Below are 11,343 nucleotides of genomic sequence, written 5' to 3'. Positions count from 1 at the left end.
TTCCAATTCTGTAGGCAGCTTCATGCCAGTGACTGTGTCCTTTGCCAGATAGACACTTTTTAGTTTCATGTGAACCCATTTGTCAGTTATTGGTCTTAATGCCTGCTAAATTTAACCTCTAGCTGAGGAACTATTCATACTCTATAGCTTCTTGGTCATAGATGGTTTCCTTGCTTAGGAGTGTTGACCCTGGTTAGTCTAACAGACTCTAGTAGACTCTAGTGAATAGTCATATACCTATGAATGTATAGGCAGTATTAGTAGGACTTGATAGCTTATAAAACACGAGAATATGCCTCTCTCCTCACATCACCGCTGGTATGTAGACCATCCTGCTGCGGTGCCATGAACGGTTCATCACACAGTACAACTGTGAAGGAGACTTTCTCTTTACCGTGGCCTAAGAGCCTATCATCAATGTGTAGTACTCAGTGAGTGGCGAGAGGCTGGACACCTACATGGGCTGTACTGGAGCTGTGTGGTGTGTGGAAGCTGACTGGGACACCAAGCATTTCCTTACTTGTTCAACTGACAACAGCTGTTGTCTCTGGGATTGTGAAACAGGGAAGCAGTTGAATCCACTGAAGACCAACTTAGCCATCCACACCCATGGCTTTAACTTTGGAGGCAACATCATCATGCTCTCCACAGACAAGCAGATGATCTGGCTTTGATTTACAGGATCCAAGCCAAATTGACAGCAATGAGCCCAACATGAAGATCCCCTACAAGATCAACAAAGCTGTTTGGGGACTCCTGGGGGTAGTGCATCATCACAGGCCATGACAGTGGAACACTCAATCAGTATAGTGCCAAGTCTGAGGAGGTGTTAGTGAATGCTCAGGATCACTCCCGGCACATCAGTGACATCCAGTTGTCTAGAGCTATGACCATCTTTGTCATCTCACCCAAGGACAACACAGCTAAGTTCTTTGACTCCACAAGTCTTAAAGATAGAGGACTTTCCAAACATAATGCTCCTTTCAACTCAGCTGCCTTCTCTATCATCTATGACCATGTGGTGCTGGAAGGTGGTCAGGAAGCCATGGACATAAGCACAACCTCCACCAGGATTGGAAAGTTTGAAGCCAGATTCTTCCATTTGGCTTTTGAAGAGGAGTTTGGAAGAGTCAAGGGCCACTTTGGACGTGATGACAAGAGCTACAGCAGCGGTGGCAAAGACGGTTACGTCCACATCCTTTCCTTCGACCCATAGAAGAAACTGAATCTCCATCCATGTGGGTGAGGCTGCTCAAAAGGGTTTTTAGACTGTAAGAAATTAGTTTGTTAAAAATAAAAAAAAAAAATGAGGACACAAAGTTGGGTTGGTATACTGGATCTGGCAGAAGATCGGGGTTATAGGGATGAATATGACAAAAATACAATGTCTGAAATTCTCCAAAAATTAATAGTAGTAATTTTTAAAAAGAAATTGGGCCAACACAGATCCATAAGAGGCAAACATGAAAATCGTGATTTCTTGATTCTTTCAAAACTTCAGAAACTTTAGCTTCAGTGGACTGCATACTGCTCATTTGCCTCAACTGACCCACTTTGCTTATTGGGTTAGTGCCTGAAAAGCTGTTTGAGTTTGTCTACTGCTCTGACCTCTGCTTAAACAACTCCCATTTTAGAAAACAGTCCGCCCCACAGGCAACCCCAGCTATTATTAGTCTCTTCAAATTGTTCAAAAGGTTTTACTCATATTGAGTAAATCGGTTACCAATGAAATATAAATTGAATTTTAAAACTTCCATCTTTTTGTCTGTTTAGGCCTCAAAAATATAAATTGCTTTGCTTTAGTTTCTAGCACACTATGAACAATCTTTCCCCAAACTTCCCCATCTATACCACCAGTGGTTATAAATCCTTCCTCCTTTTGGCAACTTCCCTCTGGATATGATGCAGATATTAGATGATATTATAACAAAGACAGAATTTTCAAGACCTAGCTTGTAATGATTAAATTCATATATGTATCAGACTGCAATGAAAATCATATCTTCTTTTTTATACCTACATGTTTTGTACTTTGGTACAAATGACTTTTTTTTTGGTTCCCTGACTGAGTAATACAGCTATGTCTCAGAAATTATAACTGTTCTCGCCCTGCCCATCTGCATTCAGGATGGAGTGATCATATGTCCTCTGTATGTGACATGTAAATAATTAAACAAGGAAATCCTGCTTTTATGTTACTATTCTAAATGGAGTGAGCTTGGCCAAGCTTATGGTAACTGATGTAAGATAACACAAGGAAGCACATGTTGGGTGGATATAGACAAACAGAAAAGTATTTCCCCTGCCCTGCTTTTTGGGTATAATTATGTAGACAGGTAGAAACTTAATGTTAAAGTCATATGAGCTGAGATTAATTAGGGGAACAACAGCTTGAAAGTACAAATGACCTGCACACAGTCACAAAGATAATTACTTTCAAAAGCAAAGGCTGGAGAATCTGGGTTTCTTGGATTCCATAGCCTTTCTTTCAAAAAACTCTGCTTCTCACAACTTCCTTGCACCTTTTCAGGGTAAAGGTATAATTAATGTATCTTTAAATATATTTTTTATTCAGATATTCAGACTACAAAACAAAATTAAATGCAACCTAATCAGAATAGGGTCCATACCTGTAAGTATTTAATTCGAAGCCACACGAATCATTCTTATTTTCCTATAGTCATCCACTCAATAAACAAGGAAGTAGGTACTCTGTTGTATGAGAAAATAGAATCGGGCTGGAACTTTAGTTCTGGTGTTATTTTTATCTTGTGTGTGTGCAACCCATAATGTGCATGTTAACTTAATCCACTGCATTTCACATGCTAACAGGTCAAAATTATGCTTAGAGGTGAGTGAGTTTTAAAGTTCTGCAAGAATTTCTAGGTGTTTTTTTAAAAAGCTGAATGGGATTCTTGCAGTGAATTCTGCCTAACTCGGGAGTTGTTCTCTAGCTTGTAAGTCTGAAATGAACATAAATCTTTTTTAAAAGCTCTGTGTTAAGTTAATATATACTGGAGATTTATAGATGCTTGGGTGGAGAAAGCATGAAGCAACCAATTAAAATTTACACTCTGAGACAGGCAATTAAAGGCAACACCAATCAAAAGTAAACATGCTATTTAAAGTTGAAAAGACTCCTCCTTTCTTTTCTTTAGTACCTAAAGCCAAAATAAGATTGTTGCCTACAACATTACTGTACTTCCTCAAGGTCTGCAGCAACAGAGACTACAGGAGTTTTTAATCCAGAGTGCGTTTAAGTGGGTAATGATTGGCATAACAGCCTCAGTGAGTTTCAATTAGGATACCAACTGCAACTCTTGATGGACACTACATTTTACTAGTATTGGTAATAGCTGACAAAAACTAAAAAAAAAAAATGATCCTTTGTTCTTCAAATAAAAACTCATGTTAGTAAAAGTGTTACTTTGCTTATCTGATGGTCGCAACAAAATTATCCATTGTGTTAGTCTCAAAGCAAAGTCTGATTTATAATAAGAGTCGTCTCTAATTCAAGGTCATTCTACTATTCTAATTACATTTATGATGCTGCATTTTCAACTCTTGATTCTGACTGAATTAATAATATATCAAGATCTTTCTAAGAAGAAACCGTTATATAATCAGCAGAATAAAAAAATAGTGGCAGAAAATATCTATAAATAACATATCCAGTAAGTATCTAGTAACTAAGATATATGAAGAATACCTATAGCTCAACAACAAAATAATCATAATAAAATTATCAATTGACTTGAATAGGCACTTCTTCAAAAAAGAATAATGACAAATAAGCAAAGAAAAAATGTCTTATATCATAAATCATTACAGAAGTATAAAATAAAAGCACAAAAAAGACACTTCTTGTCTTTATTAAGATGTTCTAATGGTTACTCTTCATTACCCACCTGCATGCATTGATAATCACCCAAAAAAAAAAAAAACAGTGAGGTACATATCTGGATATCTGTGAGGGAATTCCCAGACAGGATATACTAATGAGGGAAATGCTACCCAGGAATGTGGGTGATGCCATCCTCAGAAGTTAAAGCCTATATGAAATACAAAGAGGAAAAAAAGAGAAAAAAGTGACCATCGTCCCTTATATTTTTTGTGTCTACTATAGAAAAGCTCTTCCATCACATGGCATCACCATCCTAATTTACTATTTCCAAATCGACCCAGAAATAATCTAGATGAAAGTTTCTGTCCTGCTCAGTCCTGCAGCTGTTCCATCCTAAAAAAACACACAGAGGCTTAAACTAATTATAAACTGTTTGGCCTATTAGCTCAGGCTTATTACTAACTAGCTCTTACAACTTAAATTAACCTAATTAAATTAATTTTTATCTATGTTTAGCCACATGGCTCGGTACCTTTTCTCAGTACAACATTCTCATCTTGTTTCCTCTGCATCTAGCTTCTGACTGACTCTGCCTTTTCTCTTCCCAGAATTCTCTTAGTCTGGTCGCCATGCCTATACTTCCTGTCTGGCTACTGGCCAATCAGCATTTCATTAAACTAATAAGAATAACACATCTTTGAAGTATGCAAGAACAGTTTCCTATAGCATTTCACCCTTTTCCTTTTCAAAACAAGAACTCTGAATCTAATTATTTTTCTTTACCTTTTTTCTTATTCATTATCCATAACAATTTTTAGCCAACACTCTAAACAAAAACAAACATAATTCATTTGGGGGGAATGTGGATGTAGTTTTCTAGGCTAATTCCTGCTGATTGGGGAACACTGATATTCTTATGGGGACCTAAAGAAAATTTAGGATTATGGGCAAATCCTGACTAGAGAATTCTGTGAGTCTGAACCGTCTCAGTAAGCAGTCTTGAAGCTGTCCTGTATGTGGAACTCAAAGAAAACTGCAACAGAGGTGCTCTGAGACATTGGATCATCTAGGCCATCCATTCACACTGGAGACTTTTTATGGGGGCTTCCTTAATCAAACCTTATTTTTCTTAACCTAGAATGAATCCGCAACCTCTTATTACCTGTGGAAACAAAAACAAAATACCTCTTCTCCAAAGTAATATATCTTTTGACTTCAATTTTGATGTCAAGGCATTTTCATAATAAACAAGTTGGATTAATCCAGCAGCATTTATAATCAAATGTCTTTTAGCAGGTATTGCTTCTTCCTCAGCAGTCAAACAATCCAGACTCTTTGTGTATTGTCCACCTTTATGTGGCTTTTTTATTTTATTTTTTTCATTTTTATTTTTAATTTTTGTGGTTTTGAGACAAGATTTCTCTTTGTATCTTTGTCTGTCCTGGATCTCACTCTGTAAATCAGGCTGGCTTGAACTCACAGAGATCCAGTTGCCTCTGCCTCCCAAGTGCTGTGATTAAAGGCATGTGCCACCACTCCCAGCTACTCTATTTCTTTTCTCACGGACTTTCTCTGTCCTTTTTCTTTTCTCTCCCAAGCCTATGTATATTTTTAAACACACTGTAAACTTTCAGTGAATTTTTTGTTTTTATTTTTGTTTTTTTTTTTCCCATCTGAATCTGCCTTTACTGTATATATCTATCTTTTACTTACAACAAAAGTCTTTAATCTGTAAGCAGCATGGTTAGAATTAAAGCTGAAGCTTTGGTAGCTGTTTTTGCCCCATTTCTTAGTTTTCTGAGAATCAAGCTTCATGACAGAGGTACAGGAAGGAGTATGTTTATTGCCACAGTTCTGCAAAGCTTCCAGGTCCAATACACCACCAAAAAGAAAACCGCTAGCTGTTCTTGAACACCATTTAAGTGTTTGGTGGCAGGGTCTCTTAAAAGAGCCACCAGGAAGTTTTTACTGCTAATATTGACCCAGAAAGTCTTTCTTTTTATGTATTATTTTTTTATTGATTTTCTTGAGCTATACATTTTTCTCTGTTCCCCTCCCTTTCTCTCTGTTTCCCTCCTTTTCTCTCCCCTCCCTTTCAACCCTCTCCCTTTGTACCCATGCTCCTAATTTACCCAGGAGATCCTATCCTTTTCTACTTCCCATGTAGAAAGAGATCCATGTATTTTTCTCTTAGGGCCTTCATTGCTGTCTATGTTCATAGCAGCACTGTTCATCATAGCCAGAACTGGGAAACAATCTAAATGCCCCTCAACCAAAGAATGGATAAGGAAAATGCAGTCCCACACAACAAAAAAAAATGACATCTTGAAATTTGCAGGCAAATGGATGGAGCTAGAAAACATCATATTGAATGAAGTAATGCACACTCAGAAAGAAAATTATCACATGTACTCATTCATACGTGTTTTTTAAACATAAAGCAAAGAAAATCGGCCTACAAATCACAATACCAGGAAGCATTTCTTAAAGGAGCTGCACCTCTGCTTGCCAGTAGCAAACAGAGCCTCTCAGAGTGTAGATGGTTACCAAGAAGCTGCACTTGCCTCTGTTCTTGTCTGTCTGGAATAATTTTTTTTTAAGCTTTCTCAGGCTTCATGTGGAAATTCTTGCCAAATGTTTGGATACCATTTCTAGATGAAAGTTCCTGTCCTGCCCAGTCCCACAGCTGTTCAGTCCCAAAGAAATATACAGAGGCTTATATTAATTATAAACTGTTTGGTCTAGTAGCTTAGGCTTATTATTAACTAACTCTTACAACTAAAATTAACCCAAAAATGCTTGTCTATGTTTAGCCACATGGCTTGGTACCATTTTTCAGTGCAGCATGCTCATCTTGCTTCCTCTACGTCTGGCTGGTGACTGACTGTCTACCTTCCCTCTTCCCAGAATTCTCTTAGTCTGGTCTCCCCACTATGCTTTCCTGCCTGGCTACTGGCCAATCAACATTTTATTAAACAGATCTGTACAGTGTACAAGAGCAGTGTCACACAGCACTAAATGCTGAGCTAAAAGACATTGGCTATGTCAAGAAACAGCAGAGGGAGCAGAGTATAGAAAAAAATACTTCTGGAAAAAATATAGAGGAACAATCAGTATCCAACCCTTCACCACTTTCCCTGCACTCTGACACAGTTTTTAGTCTCAGAGGAAAAGGTTGGAGAACAGTTACAAGACTACTGAAATAATTCAGAGTGAGAGGAGATCAGTATCAACCCTTACATTGCTTATATACACCATTTCCTGTTTTCCTATTGTCCATAGAAAGAGACAACTTATCTTAGAAGTGACGGATAGATGGATGGATGGATAGATGGCTGGCTGGCTGAGTAGATATATAGAAAGACAGTCAGACAGATATAAAACAATTGGTATAAGTTTGTAATTGGTGTGTAACTCGATACTGAGGTGTGAAACTGATGGACAGAGGACCAGAAAGAAGTAAAGCAAGTAGATGGGATTCAGGGCACTGTGTCAAATCTAGCAGTATGATCACAAACACCATCACCCTAGAAACTTCTGGTCCTCAACTTAATGCTTGGTACCTCAGGGAATGACCAGCAACTATTTACTCCAGTCCAAAACCTGAAGAAAATTCTGACTCTTCCCCACCTCGCCACCTCCTTACTCCTGCTGTACTCTCGTCTCCTGACCATGCTCAGAAGCAATCTCCTGCTCTATTCTACCCACGCCATTCAGTTCATGCCTTCCTTCTTCTTGTCCATGGTAACCACTTTCCCACCAGCTTTGTCACCCTCATCAGACTTTCCAGTGTGTTTGCGAAGCACAGAGATTTTTAGATTAGATTGATTTACTTTGTACATTAATTTACATCTATCTGTAATTAGGGTTTAATAATAATAGTGAGATCTTCAGCTTGTTTAGAGTATTAAATGATATGCTACCCACAGAGTAGGTTCACATGACTCTTACCTACACAGCAAGTATTCTGTAAATATGAACTATTATCATAACTGTCATTTTATTATTGCTTTACCATAAAATACAAATACTTCCCTGCTATTCCTCTGGCTGCTAGTTTTTGAGAAAGTATCTCACTTGGCATCCAGGCTAGTCTGTACCTCACGATGTGGCTTATGCTGGCCTTGAATGTCTTATCCTCCTGCTTTAGCATTTTCCACATTTTAGAAATGCAAGTGTGTGTTCCCATGTTCATCTTCAAAGGCCAAAGTCTGCAATGTACTTAGGAAGAGAGTTGGTTGAGTTTCATAGCAGGCGATATCACTATAAGGAGATTTTTCACGAGGTTTGCACCAAGGAAGCATGGTCCTAGGAGTTTCCCAGGATAGTCTGGGAAGCATCACAGCTAACCAAATGTCATTGGTGCTGCTTTCTTTTTTAGTCTCACATTGCTTTTGTCCTCATGTTTCATTGTAGCTCTTCCATCGCCTCTCTAAATGGCCAACTCTCTGCTGAGTTTTCAGTTTTATAGCAGCAAGCTGGTATTCCCATAATCCTAACATGAATGTTCAATTAAAACACTTAACAGAAACAGTTTCTAAAATTGTGTGACTGGAAATGCCTGGTCATCATAGGGCAGTTGAGAATCAAGGAGGGTCTGCAGGAAAGACACTTTTGATTCAGAAAAGCATTGCCAGTGTCTGTTGAGTCCCACTCTAACTGATGCTGCTGGCCATGTCTTCAACAACTTCTCTACAAAAATTCTGCTGCCCTTGCTGGCTTACTCATTTCATATAGTCCTTTCAGAGCTCTGACCGTACATCCTGGTCCTGTTGGGATGGTCCTTTCTAAACTTTCCTTTGACCTCTACTTATCCTCCACTTCAACTTAAGCAAACTGCATTGAGGAGTCTATTCTCCCTTCCCTTGCACTGCTAAAGATTTGGCCTCATGCATATATACATATGTACATATGTATATGTATATATATTCTCCAATTGCAGCAACCAACCATAGAGAGGCTTGTTACAGTGCATTACTGTGACGAGAACTGATTAATACAGAATTCTTCTTAACACACCCATTCTTCATGACTTTAAACTATAAGGAAACATTTTCTAGTTAAGAAAATGAAAAGTAATTCTCACATGACAAGATTTGCATATGTGAACTAATTACAGTTGAGCCTGAGCATTCAAAATATGCCAGGATTTATTTCCAATAATTGCTTCTAAATCTACCACTTACAAGTGAGAAAACTGATTCAGAAGCTTACATAACTCAGGAACTCAAGGCAGGTCTATCTCAACTGAGAACACATGCACCTCTTCCTCTCTCCCACACTGTATCTTAACATTCGTTCTGTTACATCTTAAAGTGATAGTCATCATCTAATCACAATTATTCCCCAGACTGATATTATATTCAGATCACTTCTGTTTGCAATTGACAGTTGATAGATGGTAGTTCAGACTCTTCACATGAAACTAAATATTTAAAACATTTTAACTGTGCACATTAAATAACTTGGCACTTCATTTAAGTTCTAAGATACTGTGGCAGTGGCCCCAGTAGACCAGAAGAGAGCATTTGTATCCATGGCAGCACAGAAGCCCAGAGCCTTTAAAATAAAGTTTTCTTCTGCAACGTACCCACTAACGGACATTTGTGTTTGCACACACATATCTCAAATTGGACAAAGACCAAATGACCCTCATTTTACCATTATGAAGAAAAACATGTTTGAAAATATGACATAAAGTGCATCAAACAACAATTCGGTGGATCTGTGCTTGATAGATACCAATTTGGCGTAATTTGCTCTGATATTTTAGTCTCTTTGGCATCCAAACAAAACCTTCTGTTTTGGATGTTTTGGTTTTTTTTTGTTTTTGTTTTCATTCAGATTGTCATATGTATTGTTTCTTTCTTAATACAGAAAATATCTAAGAAGAGACAGAAATAATTATGCTTCTTATTTGAAAAGCAGGCTGCCTGACATTTTGAGAGTCCACAAAGCAAATTATGTACCATAATACTAGCTTCATGATCCCTCCAAAGAAAGCCTTAATGTGGACTGTCAACATTACAATAACCCTGTTTTACCCTATCTTTCAATATTTATTAATTTTGTGTTACCATAAACAGCAACTGATTGTATCTTCACATTTATGTGTCATTATATTATGTTTTCATTTTTTCCCATCTATCACTGCCTTTTCTAGTGGCCACTGCCTTCACCTCCAGTGCTTTTTTCATTGCCCCATGTAATTTCTCTTTCTTCTTCCTTATGATGTATATTCCAACACCTCTGCATTTTCACTCTCCTGTAAGATATTTCCCCTCCTATCATGATTCCTTTTACACTTTCTGACTTATACAAACTTCTATGAATTCAAATATGCTATTGTTGCTCTTCTAATAGGACATATTAATCCAGTGCCTATAAACTCCTTGTAATACCATAGATTAGAATATCTCTCAAAGCTTATTGGAAGAATTTCTTTTTATAGCAGATAGGGATTGGCACAGGGACACAGAGAGCAGTGATTTTGGAATATTCAGCCCTAACTGCAACATCAACCCATCACCGTCTCTTCTCAAGGCTCAGGATTCCTTTGTAAAGAGGAGCTAGAAAGATTATAAGAGCTGAAGGTAGTAAATGACCACAGTGAAGCAGTGTTATCTCGTCACAATAGGCAAGTAACAGAGATGGACTCACTGCAGCTGTGACTGTATGTACAAAGCCTATTCAGGCTCAGGACAGACAAAATCCCAGTCTTGAGGAGGGAAATGGACCTGAAGTCTGCCCCATAGACAAGATGCCGTTGGTAATTGATAGATGACCAGGAAAGTGAGAGTAAAGTTATTTTAAGGATATGGATACTGGTACATCTAACAAACTCTAGTCACTAATGGATGTCCACACACCTAACATCAAATAGACAATACCAATGGGACATGATGGATTAAAAAATAGGAGCAGAAAGTTGGCTAGAATGGAGACTGAATCTGAGAGTAGATAGAATATAGCAATGAAGATGTTCAAATTACAAGGTAAAAAATTCTGGAAGAATTAAGAAAATAATTTTAAATAAAGTAAATGAAATCTAGAGTTTGCATGTGAGAGAAAAATGTCTTTCTATATAGTTAATAGGCTACTAAATATATAAATATTAAGAAATAATAATTTAAAGTATCACAAATTAAAATTAGAGGCAAGAATAAAAATGAAGTTTAGCAATGAAATTATGAATCAGACTGGATGTTGGAAGGATATTAAATTGATGGAGTGCAAAGGAAGATCTGGAGAAAGGGATCAAAAAATAAACATATTTATTGAGAAATAGCTGCTCACTATCATAGCCTCCAGATTTTAAACATTTTAATACAAGAACTCAGTTCTCCTTCAAAGTTCAGCATAAATTACTATAGTGGTAGGTAATTGTCTTAGTCTTTATGCCCAACATCTGACAAAGTATCTCAGAAAGTGTAGCATCCTGGCCCTGAAGTAACAGAACCGTTTCTGCTCATTCTCTGTGATGAGTCACAGAAATACGG

At 37.6% G+C, this 11,343-nt stretch overlaps 1 pseudogene; it reads left to right on the top strand.

Moving 5' to 3' along the window:
* Positions 1-320: 320 nt before the first annotated feature.
* On the top strand, positions 321-10,242 carry LOC126512476 (eukaryotic translation initiation factor 3 subunit I-like; annotated as a pseudogene).
* Positions 10,243-11,343: the final 1,101 nt, after the last annotated feature.

This window comes from Alexandromys fortis, unplaced genomic scaffold, assembly GCF_014885135.2.
Source record: "Alexandromys fortis isolate MF-2015 unplaced genomic scaffold, M_Fortis_MF-2015_v1.1 scaffold_10, whole genome shotgun sequence".
In the NCBI taxonomy this organism is placed as follows: Eukaryota; Metazoa; Chordata; class Mammalia; order Rodentia; family Cricetidae; genus Alexandromys; species Alexandromys fortis.
Note: the sequence above shows the minus strand (reverse complement) of the source record. Positions and strands in the feature narration are given on the sequence as shown.